Source organism: Scyliorhinus canicula, chromosome 9 (assembly GCF_902713615.1).
Source record: "Scyliorhinus canicula chromosome 9, sScyCan1.1, whole genome shotgun sequence".
Lineage (NCBI taxonomy): Eukaryota > Metazoa > Chordata > Chondrichthyes > Carcharhiniformes > Scyliorhinidae > Scyliorhinus > Scyliorhinus canicula.
Window position 1 is genome coordinate 76,059,628 of NC_052154.1, and position 21,490 is coordinate 76,081,117.

At 52.6% G+C, this 21,490-nt stretch overlaps 1 protein-coding gene across 3 annotated transcripts in view; it reads right to left on the reverse strand.

The window, feature by feature from the left end:
• smpd3 (sphingomyelin phosphodiesterase 3) overlaps positions 1-21,490 on the reverse strand; it is a 553,709-nt gene that overhangs the window by 86,126 nt on the left and 446,093 nt on the right. The window lies entirely within an intron of this gene.

A 21,490-nucleotide genomic window follows, 5' to 3' on the forward strand; every position in this document is an offset into this window, starting at 1 on the left:
TCAGGAAGGAACTCAAGAGTTATGGCGATAAGGCGGACAGGCAGAGTTGAGGATTATCATATCAGATCAGTCATGATCTCGTTGAATGATGGAGCAATGGGCCAAATGGCCTAATTCTGCTCCTACATATGAAACAATCTTTTTAACATTTCCCGCCTCCTGTAATTTGGACTTCAAGCCAATTAATAGACCATCTTCAGCCTGACTGGTAAATGCAATGTGGGAGAGATGACTAGAATCAGAACTCTTCCGAAAATTAAAACAATGCTGTCCCTAGAAATTGCAAAGAACACGAACTTTCTGGATGTGATGGGTGTTTCCACAGACCTTTTTTCACAGACTGCACCACCATGAGAATGGTCATCTATTTTTCTCAAACTCATTCATCCTTTTGAAATGCCACTGTTCAAACGAGTAGAGATTTGGAATGAGAGTCTATCCCGAGAGCTACGTGACCTTCAAACCTGTTGACCTAATTGCCGCCCAACCCTCTGCTTCTTGAGCTACCCTACCCTTAATGAATGTTACCTAAAGGTTCTCCTCCCCTTAAGTATCTTGTGATGGATCAGTTCAGTTCCTGGACCATCACATTCTCCCAACATTCTCCATCTCTAACTGAAGACAGTGTTGCATAATGTGAATCGATTGCCTTATCCTCAACCAATCTCTCTGAATGGGAAGTGTGGGACAACACTCTTGAGGATAAAGGGTTCTCCAAATAGAAACTGAATTGTTGAAACTATAGGAAAGGAGGAAAGGAAGTGAAGTCCTCTCGCTGTCTAACACAGGATGTAAACTTAGATGTCTAACACTCATTCAACTGCAGAATATTCCATTAAGTATATTCACAGGACAGACATTGGTTTCAAGATGGTATGAGGTGGTGCCTCGAGAGCTCCAGACTGTGGCAGTATAGTTCAACGTTATCAATTCCTGGTCACACTTTTATACCTGAAAAGATCAGGATCTAAGGTAACTAGGCCAGAACCATCTCACTCACTCTGGATCCTGTAGTAGAAGTAACATTGTTCATCCTTATTCTGTAACTAAAGTCTGAGACCTAAATTAAACATTGACTTCCAGTTACCATTGTCAAACTGGGGTGGCACGTGGCACAGTGGTTAGCACTGGGATTGCGGCGCTGAGGACCCGGGTTCGAATCCCGGCCCTGGGTCACTGTCCATGTGGAGTTTTCACATTCTCCCCATGTCTGCGTGGGTTTCACCCCCACAACCAAAAAGATGTGGTTAGGTGGATTGACCACACTAAATTGCCCCTTAACTGGAAAAAAAAATAATTGGGCTCTCTAAATTAAAAAAAAAATTGTCAAACTAAACACTATCACTTCATCTGAAGCATGAAGTCTGTGGAAACAGTAGCAGAGATGGTGTGAGGGAAGAGGGTAATCATTCAATGTCTTGAAATATTTTCTCCTGCGCTGTGCAGGAGCTAATGGTTCACTATCTATGAGGGAAACTTATGCAAGCCAGATATGATGGACAAAATTGATGCTCACTATCAATTTTCACACTGAGTACTGATGTAGGTATAAGTGACAAAAAACAACACTTAGCACTGCAGCATCTAGTAGAGTTGCTGAGTAGTTTCTTCTTGGTAATAGGCTGAAGTTTTGTCATCATTAGAACAGGGGCCGGGATTCTCCCCTCCCCGGCGGGGTCCCGGTGTGATGGAGTGGCGTGAACCACTCTGGCGTCGGGCCACCCTAAAGGTGCGGAAGTCTCCGCACCTTTAGGGGCCAAGCCCTAACATTGAGGGGCTAGGCCCGCGCCGGAGTGGTTGGCGCTCCGCCGGCTGGCGTGGAAGGCCTTTGGCACCACGCCAGCTGGGGCCAAAGAGACTTTGGCGGCCAGAGGAAGTCCGCGCATGCGCTGGAGCGTCAGCGGCTGCTGACGTCATCCCCATGCATGCGCAGGGGAGGGAGTTACTTCCGTCTCCGCCATGGTGAAGACTATGGCGAAGGCGGAAGGAAAAGAGTGCCCCCACAGCACAGGCCTGCCCACCGATCGGTGGGCCCCGATCGCGGGCCAGGCCACCGTGTGGGCACCCCCCAGGGCCAGATCGCCCCGCGCCCCCACAGGACCCCAGAACCCGCCCGCGCCGCCTACTCCCGCCGGTAAGGTAGGTGGTTTGATCCACGCTGGCGGGAGAGGCTTGACAGTGGCGGGACTTCGGTCCATTGCGGGCCGGAGAATCGGTGGGGGGAGGCCCGCCAACGCGGCGCAATTCCCGCCCCTGCCGAATATCTGGAGGCGGAAACTTCGGGACACGGCGGGGGCGAGATTGACGCCGGTCCCCGGCGAATCTCCGACCCGGCTGGGGGGTCAGAGAATCCCGTCCAGGGTTCCAATCATCTGGATTCACTAGACCTGAATATTTAGGGTCACTTTATTTTTGTTTAAAATTTAATACAGCCTGTATTTTGCTTCAAGCTTCCATATCCCCCCGCCACCACATATCTGGAGATCAGAGGCTGAATGCCCTTGACTGCTGAAGTGTTCCCCGACTGGAAGGGAACATTCCTGCCTGGTAATTGTCGCGCGATGTCCGTTCATTCAGCCTCTGATCTCCGGGTAAGCGTTCTCCAAGGCGGCCTTCAGGACGCTGGACAACGCAGAATCGCTGAGCAGAAACTTATAGCCAAGTTCCGCACACGTGAGTACGGCCTCAACCGGGACCTGGAATTCATGTCGCATTACATTCATCCCCCACCATCTGGCCTGGGCTTGCGAAATCCTACCAACTGTCCTGGCTTGAGACAATTCACACCTCTTTAACATAGACTTACCCCTATCTCTGCATCTGAAAAGATTTAATTACCTGCAAATTCTCTCATTCTAAGCATTGTCTGGCATCTTTGAATCTGTCTATATATACGTTTCTGGAACATATCTCTTCATTCACCTGAGGAGGGAGCAGTGGTCCGAAAGCTAGTGTTTGAAACAAACCTGTTGGACTTTAACCTGGTGTTGTAAGACTTCTTACTGACAACAGTGTGATCATTTCCTATCAGAGTGCATATTTGAGAAGCTACAGGCTAATTGGTAGAGTAAAGGTAATTACAATATAACTGTTTATTCAGCAGGATATAAGTTTATTACTATAGAACTGTGTAGAGTTATTCTTTTTGAACAGGATAAAAATTTTAATCACTGTATAACTATTATTTAGCAGAATAAATATGCCTCAGGGGTCTGTGCTGGAACCACAACTTTTCACAATATACATTAATGATCTGGAAGAAGGTACTGAAGGCACTGTTGCTAAGTTTGCAGATGATACAAAGATCTGTAGAGGGACAGGTAGTATTGAGGAAGCAAGGGGGCTGCAGAAGGACTTGGACAAGCTAGAAGAGTGGGCAATGAAGTGGCAAATGAAATACAATGTGGAAAAGTGTGGGGTTATGCACTTTGGAAGGAGGAATCTAGGCTTAGACTATTTTCTAAATGGGGAAATACTTAGAAAATCAGAAGCACAAAGGGACTTGGGAGTCCTTGTTCACGATTCTCTTAAAGTTAATGTGCAGGTTCAGTCGGCAGTTAAGAAGGCAAATGCGGACTTCCGGTTGCGGCTATGACCAGCTAAGTCGCACGTTTGGCTGCTCCTGCTACAAAGGTGTTTTCGGGCCGATTGGAGGGCCCCAACGGCGCTGTAAGGACAAATCCCGGTGGGGGAAGGCTCCCTGAAGAGAACCAGACCAACTTTATGGTCGGTACCCGGAGTGGGGTGGTAAAAAGAGCAACAGCAGCTCCCAAAAAAAAGCGGGGGAAGAAGACCAAAATGGCGGCCGGTGGTGCACCCGAGGAATGGAGGAAATGGGCGGAGGAGCAGCAGGCCGCTCTCCTGCGCTTCTTTACGGAGCTGAAAATGGAGCTCTTGGAGTCAATGAATGCGACGACCACCAGGCTGATGGGAGCCCAGGCGACCCAAGAGGCGTCGATTCGGGAGCTGCAACAGGAGATGACTGCGAGGGAGGAGGAGGCCACGGTCCTCGTGGGAAAGGTAGAGGTGCACGAGGCACTCCACCTGAAATGGCAGAGCCGTTTTGAGGAGCTGGATACCCGAATGAGGCGGAAGAACCTGAGGATCTTGGGCCTGGCAGAAGGCCTGGAGGGGTCAGACCTCCCGGGATATGTAGCAGAAATGCTGAGCTCCCTGATGGGGGCAGGGGCCGTCCCTTCGCCCCTGGAGCTGGAAGAGGCCTACAGGGTCATGGCTAGGAGGCCAAGAGCAAATGAGCCCCCGAGGGCGGTGCTGGTGCGGTTCCAGCGACTCAGCGACCGTGAAAGAGTGCTGGAGTGGGCCAAGAGGGAAAGGAGCAGCAAGTGGGAGAATTCGACAGTGAGGGTCTACCAGGACTGGAGTGCGGAGGTGGCAAAGCGGCGGGCCCGGTACAACCGGACGAAGGCGGTGCTACATGCAAAACGGATCAGGTTCGGAATGCTGCAGCCAGCGCGCTTGTGGGTCACCTACAGGAACCAACACCACTATTTTGAGTCCCCAGAGGAGGCGTGGGCCTTTGTGCAGGAAGAGAAACTGGACTCGAATTAGACCCAGGGGATACTTGGCGGCCGTAGCCGCTCGGGTACTTTCAGCTGAATTCTTTGTTTGGATTTTGAACTCTTGCTGTGGTTTTTCTTCTGATGTTTTTTCCCCCTTTGCCAACTTCCCTTAGTTATTGTTATTGTGGTTATTCATGGTTATTTATGGTTATTTATGCTGTTTGGTAGAGGGCGACTGTTAAGTACATTGTTATTTGTTATTTATCTGTTATTTATAATGTTAAGTTGGGGAGGCGGGACGGGGGGGGAGAGCAGATCGGGGATATGGGCTCCTAGGGGGGGTTCTTTTACAGGCATGGACGGGGACGGGGGTGGAACTGAAGATGGCGGGGTGGGGTGTGGCAGGGCGAAAGCGCGGGCTTTCCTCTGTTTTCCCGCGCGCGGGGCAGAGGAGGGGGGGAGGGGAGGAGTGCGGGGCGTGGCTAGCAATGGCGACCTTTCCCGTGCTGGAGCGGGGCCAGGGAGGAGTGGCAAGGGGGGGGAGGCCCCCCCCCCGAGCCGGGGGGAGTCGGAGTGTGGCAGGAGCAGCCGGGTCAGCGTGAACCAGCTGACTTACGGGAGTACAATGGAGGGTACATCGCGGCTAGGAGGGGTCCTAGCCTGGGGGGGGAGGGGGGTTAGGGAGGGACACCGGGTTGCTGCTGAAAAGACCAGAAACGAGAAGTGGAGGACTGGAGAGGTGGGGGGAGGGGGACATCGCCATGGGGAGCGGGTCAGAAGGGGAGGGTCGACCCGGGGCGAGCAGGGAACAGGACATGGCTAATCGGCAGGGGAGGGGGGCGGGTCGTCCCGCGACCCGGCTGATCACTTGGAACGTGAGGGGGTTGAATGGGCCGGTCAAGAGATCAAGGGTATTCTCACACCTGAAGGGACTGAAGGCTGATGTAGCAATGTTACAGGAGACCCATTTGAAGGTAGTGGACCAGGTTCGCCTGAGAAGGGGGTGGGTGGGACAGGTGTTCCACTCTGGATTGGACGCAAAGAACCGGGGGGTGGCGATTCTGGTGGGAAAGAGGGTGTCGTTCGTGGCGGAGGAGGTGGTGGCGGATAAGGAGGGTAGGTATGTGATGGTGAAGGGTAAGCTGCAGGGGGAGAAAGTGGTGATGGTCAACGTATATGCCCCGAACTGGGATGACGCGGGTTTTATGAGGCGCCTATTGGGCCTCATTCCGGGACTGGAGGCAGGGGGCTTGATCATGGGGGGGGACTTTAACACAGTGCTGGACCCCGGGCTAGACAGATCGAGCTCAAGGACCAATAGGAGGCCGGCAGCGGCAGAAGTGCTGAGGGGGTACATGGAGCAGATGGGAGGAGTAGACCCATGGAGGTTTGGTAGGCCGAGGGCGAGGGAGTATTCCTTTTTCTCCCACGTCCATAGAGTGTACTCCAGAATCGATTTCTTCGTGTTGAGCAGGGGGCTGATCCCGAGGGTACGGGAAGCTGAGTACTCGGCCATTGCGATCTCTGATCATGCACCACATTGGGTGGATGTGGAAATGGGGGAGGCGAGGGACCAGCGCCCGTTGTGGCGGCTGGATGTGGGGCTGTTAGCGGACGACGAGGTGTGTAAAAGGGTCCGGAAGAGCATTGAGAGCTATCTGGACTTGAATGACACGGGTGAGGTGCAGGTGGGGATGGTCTGGGAGGCCCTGAAGGCAGTGATCAGGGGAGAGCTGATCTCCATAAGGGCGCACAGAGAAAGAAAGGAGAGGCAGGAGAGGGAGAGGCTGGTGGGGGAGCTATTGGAAGTGGATAGGAGATATGCGGAGGCACCAGAGGAGGGGCTGCTGGGAGAACGGCGCAGCCTGCAGGTCAAGTTCGACCTGCTGACCACCAGGAAGGCAGAGACGCAGTGGAGAAGGGCACAGGGCGCGGTTTATGAGTATGGGGAAAAGGCGAGCAGGATGCTGGCACACCAGCTTCGCAAACGAGATGCGGCTAGGGAGATTGGGGGAGTGAAGGAGAGGGGCGGGAAGGTAGTGCAGAAGGGGCAAGAAGTGAACGGGGTCTTCAGGGATTTTTACAAGGAGTTGTATCGGTCTGAGCCGCCGACGAGGAGAGGGGGAATGGAGGACTTCCTAAACAAATTGAGGTTCCCAAGGGTCCAGGAGGGGCTGGTAGAAGGGCTGGGGGCGCCAATAGGGCTAGAGGAGCTAGTCAAGGGAATAGGTCAGATGCAGGCGGGGAAGGCGCCGGGGCCAGATGGGTTCCCGGTGGAATTCTATAAGAAAAATGTGGACTTGGTGGGACCGGTACTGGTACGAGCCTTTAATGAGGCGCGAGAGGGGGGGGTTCTGCCCCCGACAATGTCGCAGGCTCTGATCTCCCTGATATTGAAGCGGGATAAAGACCCCGTGCAGTGCGGGTCCTACAGGCCTATCTCGCTTCTGAACGTGGATGCCAAGTTGCTGGCAAAGATCCTGGCAGCTAGAATAGAGGATTGTGTGCCAGGGGTAATCCATGAGGACCAGACGGGGTTCGTGAAGGGGCGGCAGCTCAACACGAACGTGCGGAGATTGCTGAATGTAATTATGATGCCGGCAGTGGAGGGGGAGGCTGAGATAGTGGTAGCGCTGGACGCGGAGAAGGCATTCGATAGGGTGGAGTGGGAGTACCTGTGGGAGACGTTGGAACGGTTTGGGTTTGGGGAAGGCTTTATTAAGTGGGTGAAGCTGCTCTACTCGGCCCCGACGGCGAGTGTAGTGACAAACGGGAGGAGGTCGGAGTATTTCGGGCTCCACCGAGGGACCAGGCAGGGATGTCCCCTATCCCCCCTACTTTTCGCACTGGCGATTGAACCGTTGGCGATGGCACTGAGGGGTTCAGGGGGGTGGAGAGGACTGACTAGGGGAGGGGAGGAACATCGAGTATCGCTGTATGCGGATGATCTACTGCTGTACGTGGCAGACCCAGAAGGGGGAATGCCGGAGATAATGGAACTATTAGCAGAGTTTGGGGACTTTTCGGGGTACAAACTAAATTTGGGCAAAAGCGAGGTTTTTGTGATACACCCGGGGGACCAGGGAGAGGGTATTGGGAGACTCCCCTTCAAGCGAGCAGGAAAGAGCTTTAGGTACTTAGGGGTGCAGGTGGCAAGGAACTGGGGGACCCTCCACAAGTTGAACTTTTCCAGGCTGGTGGAACAGATGGAGGAGGAATTTAAGAGGTGGGACATGGTACCGTTGTCGCTGGCGGGGAGGGTGCAGTCAATCAAAATGACGGTCCTCCCAAGGTTCTTGTTTTTATTTCAGTGCTTGCCCATCTTCCTCCCTAGGGCCTTCTTCAAAAAGGTGACGAGTAGCATCATGAGCTACGTGTGGGCGCATGGCACCCCAAGGGTGAGGAGGGTCTTTTTGGAGCGGAGTAGGGACAGTGGAGGGCTGGCACTACCCAATCTTTCGGGGTACTACTGGGCGGCAAATGTGTCAATGGTGCGCAAGTGGATGATGGAAGGGGAGGGGGCAGCTTGGAAACGAATGGAGAGGGCGTCCTGTGGCAACACAAGCCTGGGGGCCCTAGTAACGGCACCATGGCCGCTCCCCCCCACGAGGTACACCACGAGCCCGGTGGTGGCGGCCACCCTCAAGATATGGGGGCAGTGGAGGCGACATAGGGGGGAAATGGGAGGTCTGTTGGCGGCGCCAATAAGAGGGAACCATAGATTCATCCCGGGGAACATCGACGGGGGATTTCAGAGCTGGTACAGGGTGGGCATACGGCAGCTGAAGGACCTGTTTATAGAGGGGAGGTTTGCGAGCCTGGGAGGGCTGGAGGAGAAGTTTGAGCTCCCCCCGGGAAACATGTTCAGATATTTACAAGTGAAGGCATTTGCTAGACGGCAGGTGGAGGGGTTCCCCCTGCTCCCCAGTAAGGGGGCGAGTGATAGGGTGCTCTCGGGGGTCTGGGTCGGAGGGGGGAAGATATCAGACATCTACAAGATAATGCAGGAGGCGGAAGAAGCATCAGGGGAGGAGCTGAAAGCCAAGTGGGAAGGGGAGCTGGGAGAGCAGATAGAAGACGGGACGTGGGCGGATGCACTGGAGAAGGTCAATTCTTCCTCCTCGTGTGCGAGGCTGAGCCTCATTCAATTTAAGGTGCTGCATAGAGCTCACATGACGGGGACAAGGATGAGCCGGTTCTTTGGGGGTGAGGACAGGTGTGTCAGATGTCTGGGAAGCCCAGCGAACCATGTGCATATGTTCTGGGCATGTCCGGTGCTGGAAGGGTTCTGGAAGGGGGTGGCAAGGACGGTGTCGAAGGTGGTGGGGTCCAGGGTCAAACCAGGATGGGGGCTTGCGATCTTTGGGGTCGGGGTAGAACCGGGGGTACAGGAGGCTAGGGAGGCCGGAATACTGGCCTTTGCATCCCTAGTGGCTCGACGAAGGATATTAATTCAATGGAAGGACGCGAGGCCTCCAAGCGTTGAAACTTGGATTAACGATATGGCTAGCTATATTCAGCTAGAAAGGATCAAATTTGCCCTGAGAGGGTCGGTACAGGGATTCTCCAGGCGGTGGCAACCTTTCCTTGACTTTTTAGATCAGAGATAGACGTTCGGGGTCGTAGCAGCAGCAACCCGGGGGGGGGGGGGGAGGGGGGGAGGGGGGGAGGGGGGGGGGAGGGAGGGGGGGGGAGGGGGGGGGCAGCAAGGGTCGTGGGGGGACATGCACGACTGTAACGCGGGCAAGTCTGCTCGCTGCTCATGTCTGAAACTGTAGGCTGCCTTGTTTGTTAAGGTTGCCTGGGGGGGGGGGGGGGGGGGGGGAGGACGGTCGTGCGCGCGAGGAGGGCGGGCGAGGGAGGGACATTTGCCTAGAGGGATTGTGTTGTAAATAATTTAAAAATTAGTAGGGGTAAATGTTTGTATGGAAAAACTCTTTCAATAAAAATTATTTAAAAAAAAAAAAAAGAAGGCAAATGCAATGTTAGCATTCATGTCAAGAGGGCTAGAATATAAGACCAAGGATGTACTTCTGAGGCTGTATAAGGCTCTGGTCAAACCCCATTTGGAGTATTGTGAGCAGTATTGGGCCCTGTATCTAAGGAAGGATGTGCTGTCCTTGGAAAGGGTCCAGAGGAGGTTCACAAGAATCATCCCTGGAATGAAGAATTTGTTGTATGAGGAATGTTTGAGGATTCTGGGTCTGTACTCGCTGAAGTTTAGAAGGATGAGAGGGGACCTTATTGATACTGCGAGGCTTGGATAGAGTGGACGTGGAGAGGATGTTTCCACTTGTAGGAAAAACTAGAAGCAGCACGGTAGCATGGTGGTTAGCATAAATGCTTCATAGCTCCAGGGTCCCAGGTTCGATTCCCGGCTGGGTCACTGTCTGTGCGGAGTCTGCACATCCTCCCCGTGTGTGCGTGGGTTTCCTCCGGGTGCGTGGGTTATGGGGAAAAGGCAGGAGGTTGGGAATGAGTAAATGTCAGCCATGATTAAATGGCGGAGCAGACTCAATGGGCCGAGTGGCCTAATTCTGCTCCTATGTCTTATGGTTATTTAACTCGATAGTCACTTGTTCTTTGTTCCATCTGATGGTTGCGGCCTTGAAATATGTTACCACATGCCTAATTTGCAGGTGTGAATTGGTACCTATTCCTATTGCATCTATTCTGGGGAGTGTTGAGTTGCTCCCCTGCAAAAGTGTGCTAATCCCTCTTCCCACCCTCCCACCCCACCAGGTTGGATGAGAATTCTCTTTGGTTCCTTCCAAAACAGTTTTATTGCTGGTATGGCTGGTTTGGTAGGCTTCCTTTATTGTAAAGGGTGAGAGATAGTAGCAAGAATATAGGAGTTAGCAGGAGCGGCCAGGTAGAAGAGAACTTTCTGCTGGACGCCGTTCCCATGGTGACTCTTCATGGAGCATTTCTCCTTCTTGAACTTCATAGAGGAGCGATGCTTAAGGCACCTTCACTTACAAAGGAGCCTCATGCCAAGGCATGGATAATATTGCCTGCCTTTAATTTAATGCAGCGGGTGCTTTCCATATTGCAGTGGGTGGCACCAGCAACATTTTCCATCAGGAATATAGCTAAGGCCTCTACACCAGGAGAAACCCCAATGTTTCTTTCCAAATTTTTAGGGCGAAGTGCACTAGACTTCACCTATGTTACAGACTCTCCATGGTCAAAGGTACCATAAACTGCAACCACATGCATCTCCTTATCTGTTTCTATTCACAGTCTAGTGTCTTTATCAATTGGAAGGGGTTTTACTTTCTTAACTTGCAGTGTGTTTATTGTCATAGGCAATTCATCATTCGTATCTGTGCCCAGTTTCCAGATAGCGGTCATGATTAATTCACCTGTACCACCCCACCGTGTTGCCCTTATTGCAGCCACACCATCAGTTTACAGACTGGTCGCTCAGCAACAAGGACTATTCTTTTCAGATATGGCTTATTAATCCTGTCATGAACTGCTGCCTCTAGTCTCAGAGAACAGCTCATCAAAGGTCACTTCATATGAATCATCCCTCCCTTCCCTAATATACCAACAATCCCAGAACCCTATCACCATTGTTCTTTCTAGCATCATCCAATTGTTTTCCTTCAGCCCTATCTTATGGTAATTGCCCTCAATTCACCAAAATAAACATCAACACCAAACTCAGAACCAACAACCCAATGTGTGTCGAATAATCAACAAAAATAAAGATTCATCTTTAGTGCCCACCTTCTGTGCCCATCCCTAACTTGGTGTCCCAACAAAGTATTTCCTCAATGACTACAGCTTGGGAGCTAGTTTCCATTGAGGGCACCTCTGAATGCTGTGTTGGTAAACTGTTAGCAGTTCTAGGCCTTAATGGTCCAGTTGCAGCATCTCAATGTAGGCTTTGACAGTCTGTCCTAGCTAGCTGTGTGGTATCAACAAGGCACTACATGATCAGGCGTGTAGAGCATGTGCTCCTCCACTTACATCAGATTTCTAGACCTGCAGGTTCAAATCCCATTACAGGAATTAAGCACAAAATCTAGATTGCTATTTTCGGAGCTATCCTATCTCATAAGTGAAATCTCATCTGTTTTGATGGCTTGAGCAGAAATTAAATGTTCCATGATATTGTTCAAAGGAGAAATATTCTGGTTAATATTCACACTTCAACCAGTAACACTAAAACAGGTAAACCAACCTGTAAAGTTAGCTCTGTTTCTCTTTCCGCAGACTTTGCCTGACCTGGCGACTGCTTCCAGTATCTTCTGTTATTATAATTAATCATCTGCCTCATTGCTGTTTGTGGAACCGGACAATGTTCAAAATGTCTGCTACATTTACTTTGAGAGCACCAATCACACAATTTATTCTGTGACGTGCTTGAAAGAGTCACAAAGACAGAGAAGGAGACTATTTGGCAAATTGAGTCTGTGACTCTTTGTGGAACAATCCAATCAGTCCCATTCTCTCCTTCTATCCCTGTAGCTCTGGAAGTCTATTTCCCTCTAGTTCCTTTTGAAATCATTCATCATTGCTGCTTCAACCATCCTTGTAGGAAACGGATCATAGAACATAGAACATAGAACAGTACAGCACAGAACAGGCCCTTCGGCCCTCGATGTTGTGCCGAGCCATGATCGCCCTACTCAAACCCACGTATCCACCCGATACCCGTAACCCAACAACCCCCCCCCCCCCCCCCCCCCCCCAACCTTACTTTTTAGGACACTACGGTCAATCCACCTAACCCGCACATCTTTGGACTGTGGGAGGAAACCGGAGCACCCGGAGGAAACCCACGCACGGACGTGCAGACTCCGCACAGACAGTGACCCAGCCGGGAATCGAACCTGGGACCCTGGAGCTGTGAAGCATTTATGCTAACCACCATGCTACCGTGCTGCCCTAGTGGATCATTACCACTCTCTGCATAAAAGAGTTCTTCCTCGCAATCCTTCTGTATCTCTTGCCCAAAACCTGAAAGCTGAGCCCTTCACCCCTTGCACCGTCAACCAATGAAAGCAGCTTTGCTTTGTCTACCTTATTTAAACCTGTCATAATCCTGCATACGTTTATCAAGTCTCCCCTCAATCTCCTTTGTTCCAAAGAGATTAATTGCAGCATCTCCAACCTGATCTTGTAGCTAAATCCTTCAACCCTGGAACCATTCTTGTAAATCTCATCCACACCCTCTCTAGGACCCTCAAATGCATTGGACAGAATGGTGAGTATAACTGGATGCAATATTCCGGTTGTGGTATAATCAGAGTTTTAAACAGTTCTGCATAATTTCCCTGCTTTTGTTCTCAATATCTCTAGTTATGAGGGTCAAGATCCCTTTCACCTTACTAACTGCTCTCTCATTATATCCTGCCACCTTCAAAGATCGATGAACCCAAGCCCCTCCATTCCTGCACATTCTTTAGAAATGTTCCATTAAATCTACAATGCCTCGGTGGGACTTCCAGCGGCGGCCATGGAGTAGAAGGTCGCACATTTTTACTCCTACTTGTGACGAAACCTTTGGAACTTTTCTCCCGATTTTTCTGGAATTTTACTTGATAAATCGGTGAAGAGTGAGACAGTGAGGAGAAATCCCCCACCAGTGTATGGAGCTGTGGACTAGTAGTGGCCGTGTAAGGAGACATAGTCAAGCAAGGAAGATGCGTGCAGAGTCAGCAGCACAGGAAAGCATGGCGGAGGTGCAGGATCCTGGGGTGGTGGCACAGTGGTCGATGGTGCAGAAGGCGATCTTTGAGGAGAGCTTCGCCAAGCTAAAGAAAGATACGCTGGACCCGATTAAGGCATTGATTGATCGGGTGGAACAGGGTCTAGAAACCCACGGACGGGCGATTCAGAAGATGAAGGAAAAGGTGTGCGAGCACGAGGATTATCTAACCGCTTTGGAGGTCAAGGGGGTGCTGATGAAGGACCACCAGAAAAGGTTGCAGAAGCTGGAGGACTTGGAGAACAGGTCCAGGAGACAGAACCTGAGGATCGTCGGCCTCCTTGATGCAAGGGCTTATGTGGAACGTATGCTGGAAACACTGATGGGAGATGGGGCGTTTACGCGACCCTTGGAAGTGGACAGAGCGCATAGAGCTCTTGCAAGGAAGCCGCGGGCGAATGAACCGCTGAGGGAAATGTTGGTGCGAACGCACCAGTTCCTGGACAAGGAACAGATTTTGCGGTGGGCCAGGCAGGGACGGAGCTGCAAGTGAGAGAACTGTATGTTGCGCATCCACCAGGACCTGTGTGCGGAACTGGCCAGAAGGCGAGCCGGATTTAATAGGGCAAAATCGGCCCACTTCAAGAAGGGGGTGAAGTTGGGGATGTTGTATCCAGCGCGTCTTTGGGTCATGTTTGAGGGCCAGGAACTGTATTTTGAATCACCGGATGAAGTGATGAACATTATCAAGGACAAAAGCCTAGCAGGGCATTAAGGTCACTGAACTTCGGGGAGGGCATTGAGGTGGCAATTTGGTCAAAATCACTTCTGTTTTGTTTCGAATATGCACTGCTTTCTGTAACAAGGAGTTATTTTTGACTCTTGTTCTTTTTTTTCCTTTGGTTGCTTTTGCCCTTTCCTTTTTTTCTTTGGTTTTCGTTGTGATAAGATGTTTGAGCAGCTGCTCAGAAATGTAAAGTTTAGTCTGTTTCATTGGAAGTTGGGTGGAGGGATTTTTTCTACTGTTTGTTTACTGGGGACTGCGATGCTTTGGATATGTATGTTCAAACCCGGGGTGGGGGGTGGGGGAGTTCCCCGACTAGGCTGATTACTTGGAATGTCAGAGGGCTAAATGGGCCGCTTAAGAGGGCTCGCGTGTTCGCGCATCTGAGGGGATTGAAGGCGGCGTGGCAATGTTACAAAAGACACACCTAAAGGTTGTGGACCAGACCAGATTGAGGAAGGGGTGGATTGGCCAGGTATTTCATTCAGGTCTGGACTCGAAGACCACGGGAATCGCGATCCTGATTAATAAATGGGTGGCATTTGAGGCTGGGAGAATCGTGTAAGACGTGGGGGGGGGGGGGGCAGGTACATTATGATGAGTGGGAAGTTTGAGGGGATGCGGGTGGTACTTGTGGTGAATCACAATCCTAGTAATTCACACTGTGTTATATTGTATGTGTTGTGTCTCTGTAAGCTCGGTATACGAGCAGTTGCGCGCCTCTGCCCATAGGGGGAGATCAGGAGTTTGTACTGGGCTCCACCCTTGGCACCGCCCATGGTTCCGCCCATGGCTCCTCCCATTAACTGGAAGTATAAACATCTGCAGTTGTGAGCCTGCTGCTAGTTCATCTCGTCGCAGGCAGGCTCAGTTGTAAGACTATTAAAACCACTGTTCACTTCCAACCAGGTGTCTTGTGAATTGATGGTCACATCAATTTAATAGTCTTAGGAAACTTGAAGAAAACGACTATGGAATCAGCCCTCAAACCTGCTCGACTAGAACTCGACCCGCAGGCTGCAGAGGCGAAAGAAATCTTTCAAGACTGGCTCAGATGTTTTAAGGCCTACCTGGCTGAATCAAGCACATCAGAAAGTACAGAGGAGCAGAAACTCAGTCTACTGCACGCAAGGGTGAGCCACCGTATCTCTACTCAACTTAACAGTATTACCTCGTATACGGGGGCCCTAGCCATGCTAGATTGAATGTACGTGAGGCCCATCAACGAGGTCTACGCGCAGCACATTTTTACGACCCACCGCCAGCGCCCCGCGGAGTCGTTGGATGAATTCCTGCGGGATTTAAAAGCTTTAGCTCGGGACTGTAATTACCAAGCTGTATCAGCTGAACAGCATATGGAGCTCGCTGTCAGAGATGTGTACGTGGCAGGGCTCAGGTTAAACTATGTGCGCCAGCGGTTGCTTGAAAAAGGGGCCCAGAACTTGGAGGACACTGTAGAATTAGCTACTACCATGGAGGTCTCGTTCCTCAGCCTCACCTCATTCCCCGCGGACCAAGCGACCCCATCCTGGGCCCCCGACCAGCGACTGCCCCAGGCCTGTGCGCACGGCCACCCACCCACTACGCAGCCCCAGTGTGCCATTTTTGCGGACAGCCCCAGCACCCACGGCTGCACTGCCCGGCCCGCAACGCGACCTGTAGCAGCTGCGGTCGCAAAGGACACTATGCCTGGGTATGCCCAGTGAAGAAATCCCTCTCTCCAAACTCTCCCGCAGCCCAGAGCACTCGTTTCCAAAACTCACAGGCCCGCAGGCCCTGAAATGCTGCAGCCTGTACTCCGACTCCGCCCCCACCCGACATGTGCGACTCATGGGGGCCGCAATCTTGGCAACCCCCCTCCACGCGGCTGGCCACATGCGACTCATGGGGGCCGCCATCTTGGGCGCCATCTTCCTCGCCGCCCGCCACGTGCGATCCACGGGGGTGGCCATCTTGGGATCCATCCTCTTCAAACTCTGAAACTCACCTCGAAGACTACGAACCCAGAGGGCAGTCATCACGCGGCCACTCCGACTACCCGCAACTCAGCGCGGTCACGTTGGACCAGTCGCGTCCGAAACACCTCCACAACTCTATGATGACCGTTAAAATCAACGGGTACAGGACACCTGTGCCTCTTTGACTCCGGGAGCACCGAGAGCTTCGTACACCCAGATCTGGTAAGACGCTGTTCGCTCCCTATCTTCCCTGCACGGCAAACTATCTCCCTCGCTTCGGGCTCTCACTCTGTTCACCTCCAAGGGCGCACCGTCGCGACCCTAACGATCCAGGGCACTAACTACTCGAACTTCCAGCTATACGTACTCCCCGAACTCTGCGCCCCACTCTTACTGGGACTCGACTTCCAGTGCAACCTCAAAAGCATCATTCTCAGCTTCGGTGGGCCCTTGCCCCCACTCACTATCTGCAGCCTCGCTACGCTAAAAATCGACCCCCCTCCACTCTTTGCCAATCTCACGCTGGACTGCAAACCCGTAGCCACTCGCAGCAGGCAATACAGCCTGCAGAACAGGGTGGTTATCAGAACCGAGGTCCATAGGCTCCCACGTGAGGGGATCATAGAGGCCAGTAATAGCCCCTGGAGAGCTCAGGTGGTAGTTGTCAAGACGGGGGAAAAATTCTGAATGGTAGTGGACTATAGCCAAACCATTAATCGGTTCACGCTCCTCGATGCGTACCCCCTCCCCAGGATTGCAGACATGGTGAATCAGATCGCCCATTATAAAGTCTTCTCCACGGTGGATCTGAAGTCTGCATACCACCAGCTCCCAATCCGCCCGGATTCGAGGCCGACGGCCACCTCTTCCACTTCCTCCGGGTTCCCTTTGGCGTCATGAATGGGGTCTCGGTGTTCCAACGAGCAATAGACCAAATGGTGGACCAGTACGGGCTGCGGGCCACGTTTCCGTACTTGGACAACGTCACCATCTGCGGCCATGATCAGCAGGACCACGACGCTAACCTCCATCGATTTCTCCAGACTGCCCAGAAACTCAACCTCACGTATAACACGGAGAAATGCGTTTTCCGCACGACCAGGCTAGCCATCCTCGGCTATGTCGTGGAAAACGGAGTCCTGGGCCCCGACCTGGAACTTATGCGCCCCCTCTTACAACTCCCTCTCCCTCATTGTCCCAGGGCCCTCAAAAGGTGCCTGGGGTTTTTCTCATATTATGCCCAGTGGGTCCCTCAGTATGCGGACAAGGCCCGCCCACTATTTAAGGCCACACTCTTTCCTCTATCAGGTGAAGCTCGCCAGGCCTTCACCTGCATCAAGGAGGACATCGCCAAAGCGGCCATGTGGGCGGTGGATGAATCCGTCCCTTTCCAGGTGGAGAGCGACGCCTCAGAGGTCGCTCTCACAGCCACTCTAAATCAGGCAGGGAGACCAGCCGCCTTTTTCTCCCAAACCCTCTCCGCTTCGGAACTTCGACACTCGTCGGTCGAAAATGAAGCACAAGCCATCGTGGAAGCTATACGTCACTGGAGGCACTACCTCGCAGGTAGGAGGTTCACCCTCATCACCGACCAAAGATCGGTTGCTTTTATGTTTGACAACTCACAAAGGGGCAAAATTAAAAACGATAAGATCCTACGGTGGAGGATCGAACTCTCCACCTACAAGTACGATCTCATGTACCGACCGGGGAAGCTCAACGAGCCCCCAGATGCCCTGTCCTGCGGCACGAGCGCCAGCGCGCAAGCCGACCGCCTGAAAGCTATCCACAATGACCTCTGCCACCCAGGGGTCACCCGGCTCGCCCACTACGTCAAAGCCTGAAATCTGCCTTTCTCCACCGAGGAGGTAAAAGCCATCACCAGGGATTGCCCAATCTGCGCAGAGTGCAAACCGCACTTCTATAGACCAGACAGGGCCCACCTGGTAAAGGCCTCCCGGCCCTTTGAACACCTGAGCCTCGATTTCAAAGGGCCACTCCCCTCGACCAATCGGAATGTGTACTTCCTAAATGTCATAGACGGGTTCTCCCGCTTCCCCTTTGCTATCCCGTGTCCCGATATGACCTCCCACACAGTCATTAGGGCCCTGCACAGCATCTTCACCCTGTTTGGTTTCCCCAGCTACGTACACAGCAACAGGGGTTCGTCCTTCATGAGCGACGAGCTGCGTCAGTACCTGCTCGACAAGGGCATTGCCTCGAGCAGGACACCAGCTACAACCCTGGGGGAACGGGCAGGTGGAGAGGGAGAACACGACGGTCTGGAAGACCGTCCTACTGACCCTCCGGTCCAGGAAGCTCCCGACCTCCCATTGGCAGGAGGTCCTTCCCAACGCGCTCATGCTATTAGGTCCTTCCTATGTACGGCCACCAAACAGACCCCTCCCGAGCGGGTATTTGTTTTTTCCAGGGGCACTACCACGGGGGTTTCGCTCCCAGCATGGTTGAAGACACCGGGCCCGGTTCTCCTCCGGAAGCACGTCCGGACCCACAAAACTGACTCACTTGTGGAGAGAGTGCTCCTACTCCATTCGAACCCCCAATATGCGTTCATCGAATACCCTGACGGCCGTCAGGACACTGTTTCCCTCTGGGACCTGGCGCCTGCAGGATTCAACTCCGAAACCACTACCGCCGAGGCGCCCCTCACACTACACCCCACCCAACCCCCCGCGCCTGGCGCCCCCCGCCTGCAGGTTCACTGCCCGTGCACCGCGCCCCCGCGCCTATGGGTTTCCGGCGCTCCCCGGCACCAGTCGAACCAGTCGGGTACGAAGCTCGGACTGAATCACCCCTGGAGTCTGCCATGGTATCCTCGCCAACCGCCACCACCCAGCTACCAGAAGAGGCTGCAACCCCGATGCTTCATAGATCTCAGAGAACGACTCGACCGCCGGAGCGACTCAATTTGTAGACCCATCACCCCCGCTGGACTTAATTTTTTTTACAGGGGGTGAATGTGGTGAATCACAATCCTAGTAATTCACACTGTGTTATATTGTATGTGTTGTGTCTCTGTAAGCTCGGTGTACGAGCAGATACGTGGCTCTGCCCATAGGGGGAGATCAGGAGTTTGTACTGGGCTCTACCCTTGGCTGCGCACATGGTTCCACCCATGGCTCCTCTCACTAACTGGAAGTATAAAGATCTGCATTTGTGAGCCTGCTGCCAGTTCATCTCGTCGCAGGCAGGCTCAGTTGTAAGACTATTAAAACCACTGTTCACTTCCAACCACGTGTCTTGTGAATTGATGGTCACATCAGTACTCGTGAATGTATATTCACCAAACTAGGATATGTGGAATTTATGAGGTGGGTGTTAGGTAAGATCTTGGACTTAGAGTCACATAATCTGATCATGGGGGGAGAACCAGTCATTGATCCAGGATTGGACCGGTCAAAATCTAGGATTGGGAGGGTGCCAGCTTAGCGAAGGAATTAAAGGGGTTTATGCAGCAGATGGGGGAAATAGACCCATGGAGGTTCGGACGGCCAAAAGTGAAAAAGTTTTCTTTTTTCTCCCATGTCCACAAAGTATATTCTTGGATCGACTTTTTTTATCCTGAGCAGGGCTCTACTGCTGGGCCACTAAAGGAGCGGCAGAGGTTACAGGTGGAATTTGGGCTGTTATTTACAGGGAAGGTGGTGGAACAACTGAGGAAGGCAAGGGGAGCGGTGTATGAGTATGGGGAAAAGGCCAGTAGAATGCTAGCACACCAGCTGAGGAAAAGGGATGCGGCCAGGGAGATAGGGAGAATAAAGAACAGAGGTGGGAATGTGGTCCTGGACCCAGTAGGGGTGAATGAGATGTTTAAGGACTTTTGTAGCAAGTTATATAGCAAGCTGGGGTGGGAGTGATGAGGCAGTTCTTGGGTCAGCTGAGGTTCCCGAGGGTGGAGGAAGAACTGGTGGAAGGGCTGGGAGGCCCAATTGGAATTGAGGAAATAATGAAGGGGCTGGCGGCCATGCAGTCAGGCAAGGCCCCGGGGCCGGACAGCTACCCGGTGGAATTCTACAAGAAGTTATCAGAGATATTGGGCCCACTGCTGGTGAGAACATTTAATGAGGAAAGGGAGAGGAGAGTCCTCCCCCAACAATGTCACAGGCCTCGATCTCATTGATTCTGAAACGGGAGACGGACCCTGAGCAATGCAGGTCAGGCAGGCCGATCTCCCTATTGAATGTGGACGGCAAACTGCTGGTTAAGATATTGTCCACAAGGAAAGAGGACTGTGTCCCGGACGTGATAGGGGAAGACCAGACGGGGTTTGTAAAGGACAGGCAACTCACGGCCAATGTTAGAAGGCTCTTAAACATTATAATGATGCCCTCGGGGGGGGGGGGGGGGGGGGGGGGGGGGGGGGGGGGGCCCTCTCCCCGCTGCTGTTTGCTCTGGCCATAGAGCCTTGGTTGCAGCCTTAAGAGCTTCCAGGAACTGGAATGGGCTGGTCCGGGGGTGGGGGGGGGGGGGGGGGGGGGGGGGGGGTGGTGGAGCATCGTGTCTCGCTTTACGCAGATAACCTGCTCCTGTATATTTCGGACCCGTTAGAGGGGATGGGGGAGATTATGCGGATTTTAGGGGAATAAGGCAGGTTCTCGGGGTATAAATTGAATATGGGGAAACGCGAGATGCTCGCGATCCAGGTGAGGGGGCAGGAGGGGAGACTGGGAGAGCTGCCACTTAGAATGGTAGGGAAGAGCTTTTGCTATCTGGGAATCAAGGTGGCATGGGAATGAGAGACAGTGCACAAGTTAAACCTATCCCGGCTGGTAGTAAAATGAAGCAGGACTTTAGGAGATGGGACACACACTCCCGCTGTCACTGGTGGAGAGGGTACAGACTGTGAAAATTACAGTCCTCCCCAGATTCCTGTTTGTCTTTCAGTGTCTCCCCATCTTTTCCCGAGGGCCTTCTTTAAACGGTTGAATAAGGTGATTTTGGGCTTTGTGTGGGTGGGTAAAACCCCGCAAGTGAAGAAAGTGTTGTTGGAGCGTAGTCAGAGGGAGGGTGGGTTGGCGCTGCCGAACATTTGTAACTACGACTGGGCAGCTAATATAGCCATGATTAGGAAGTGGGTAGTTGGGAGGGGGGGTCGGTGTGGGAGCGAGTAGAGGCAGCACTGTGTAAGAACACAAGTTTGAGGGCACTGATAACGGCACCTCTGTCATTCTCGGCGGCCTGGTACTCCACAAGCCACCGGTGGTAGTGGCGGCTCTGAGAGTCTGGGGGCAGTGGAGGAAATATAGGAGAGCGGAGGGAGCATCGGTCTGGGCCCCGATTTACAACAACTATCGGTTTGTACCGGGAAGACTGGATGGAGGATTTCAGAAATGGCAGAGATAGGAATTGAGAGGATGGGAGATCTATTTATAGATGGGAGCTTCCCTACCTTGAAGGATTTGAAGGAGAAATTTGAACTGCCAGCAGGGAATGGGTTCAGATATCTGCAGGTACGGGATTTTCTGAGAAGGCAGGTTCGAACCTTCCCGCTCCTGCCACCACGGGGGATACAGGACAGGGTAGTTTCCAGAACATGGGTGGGAGA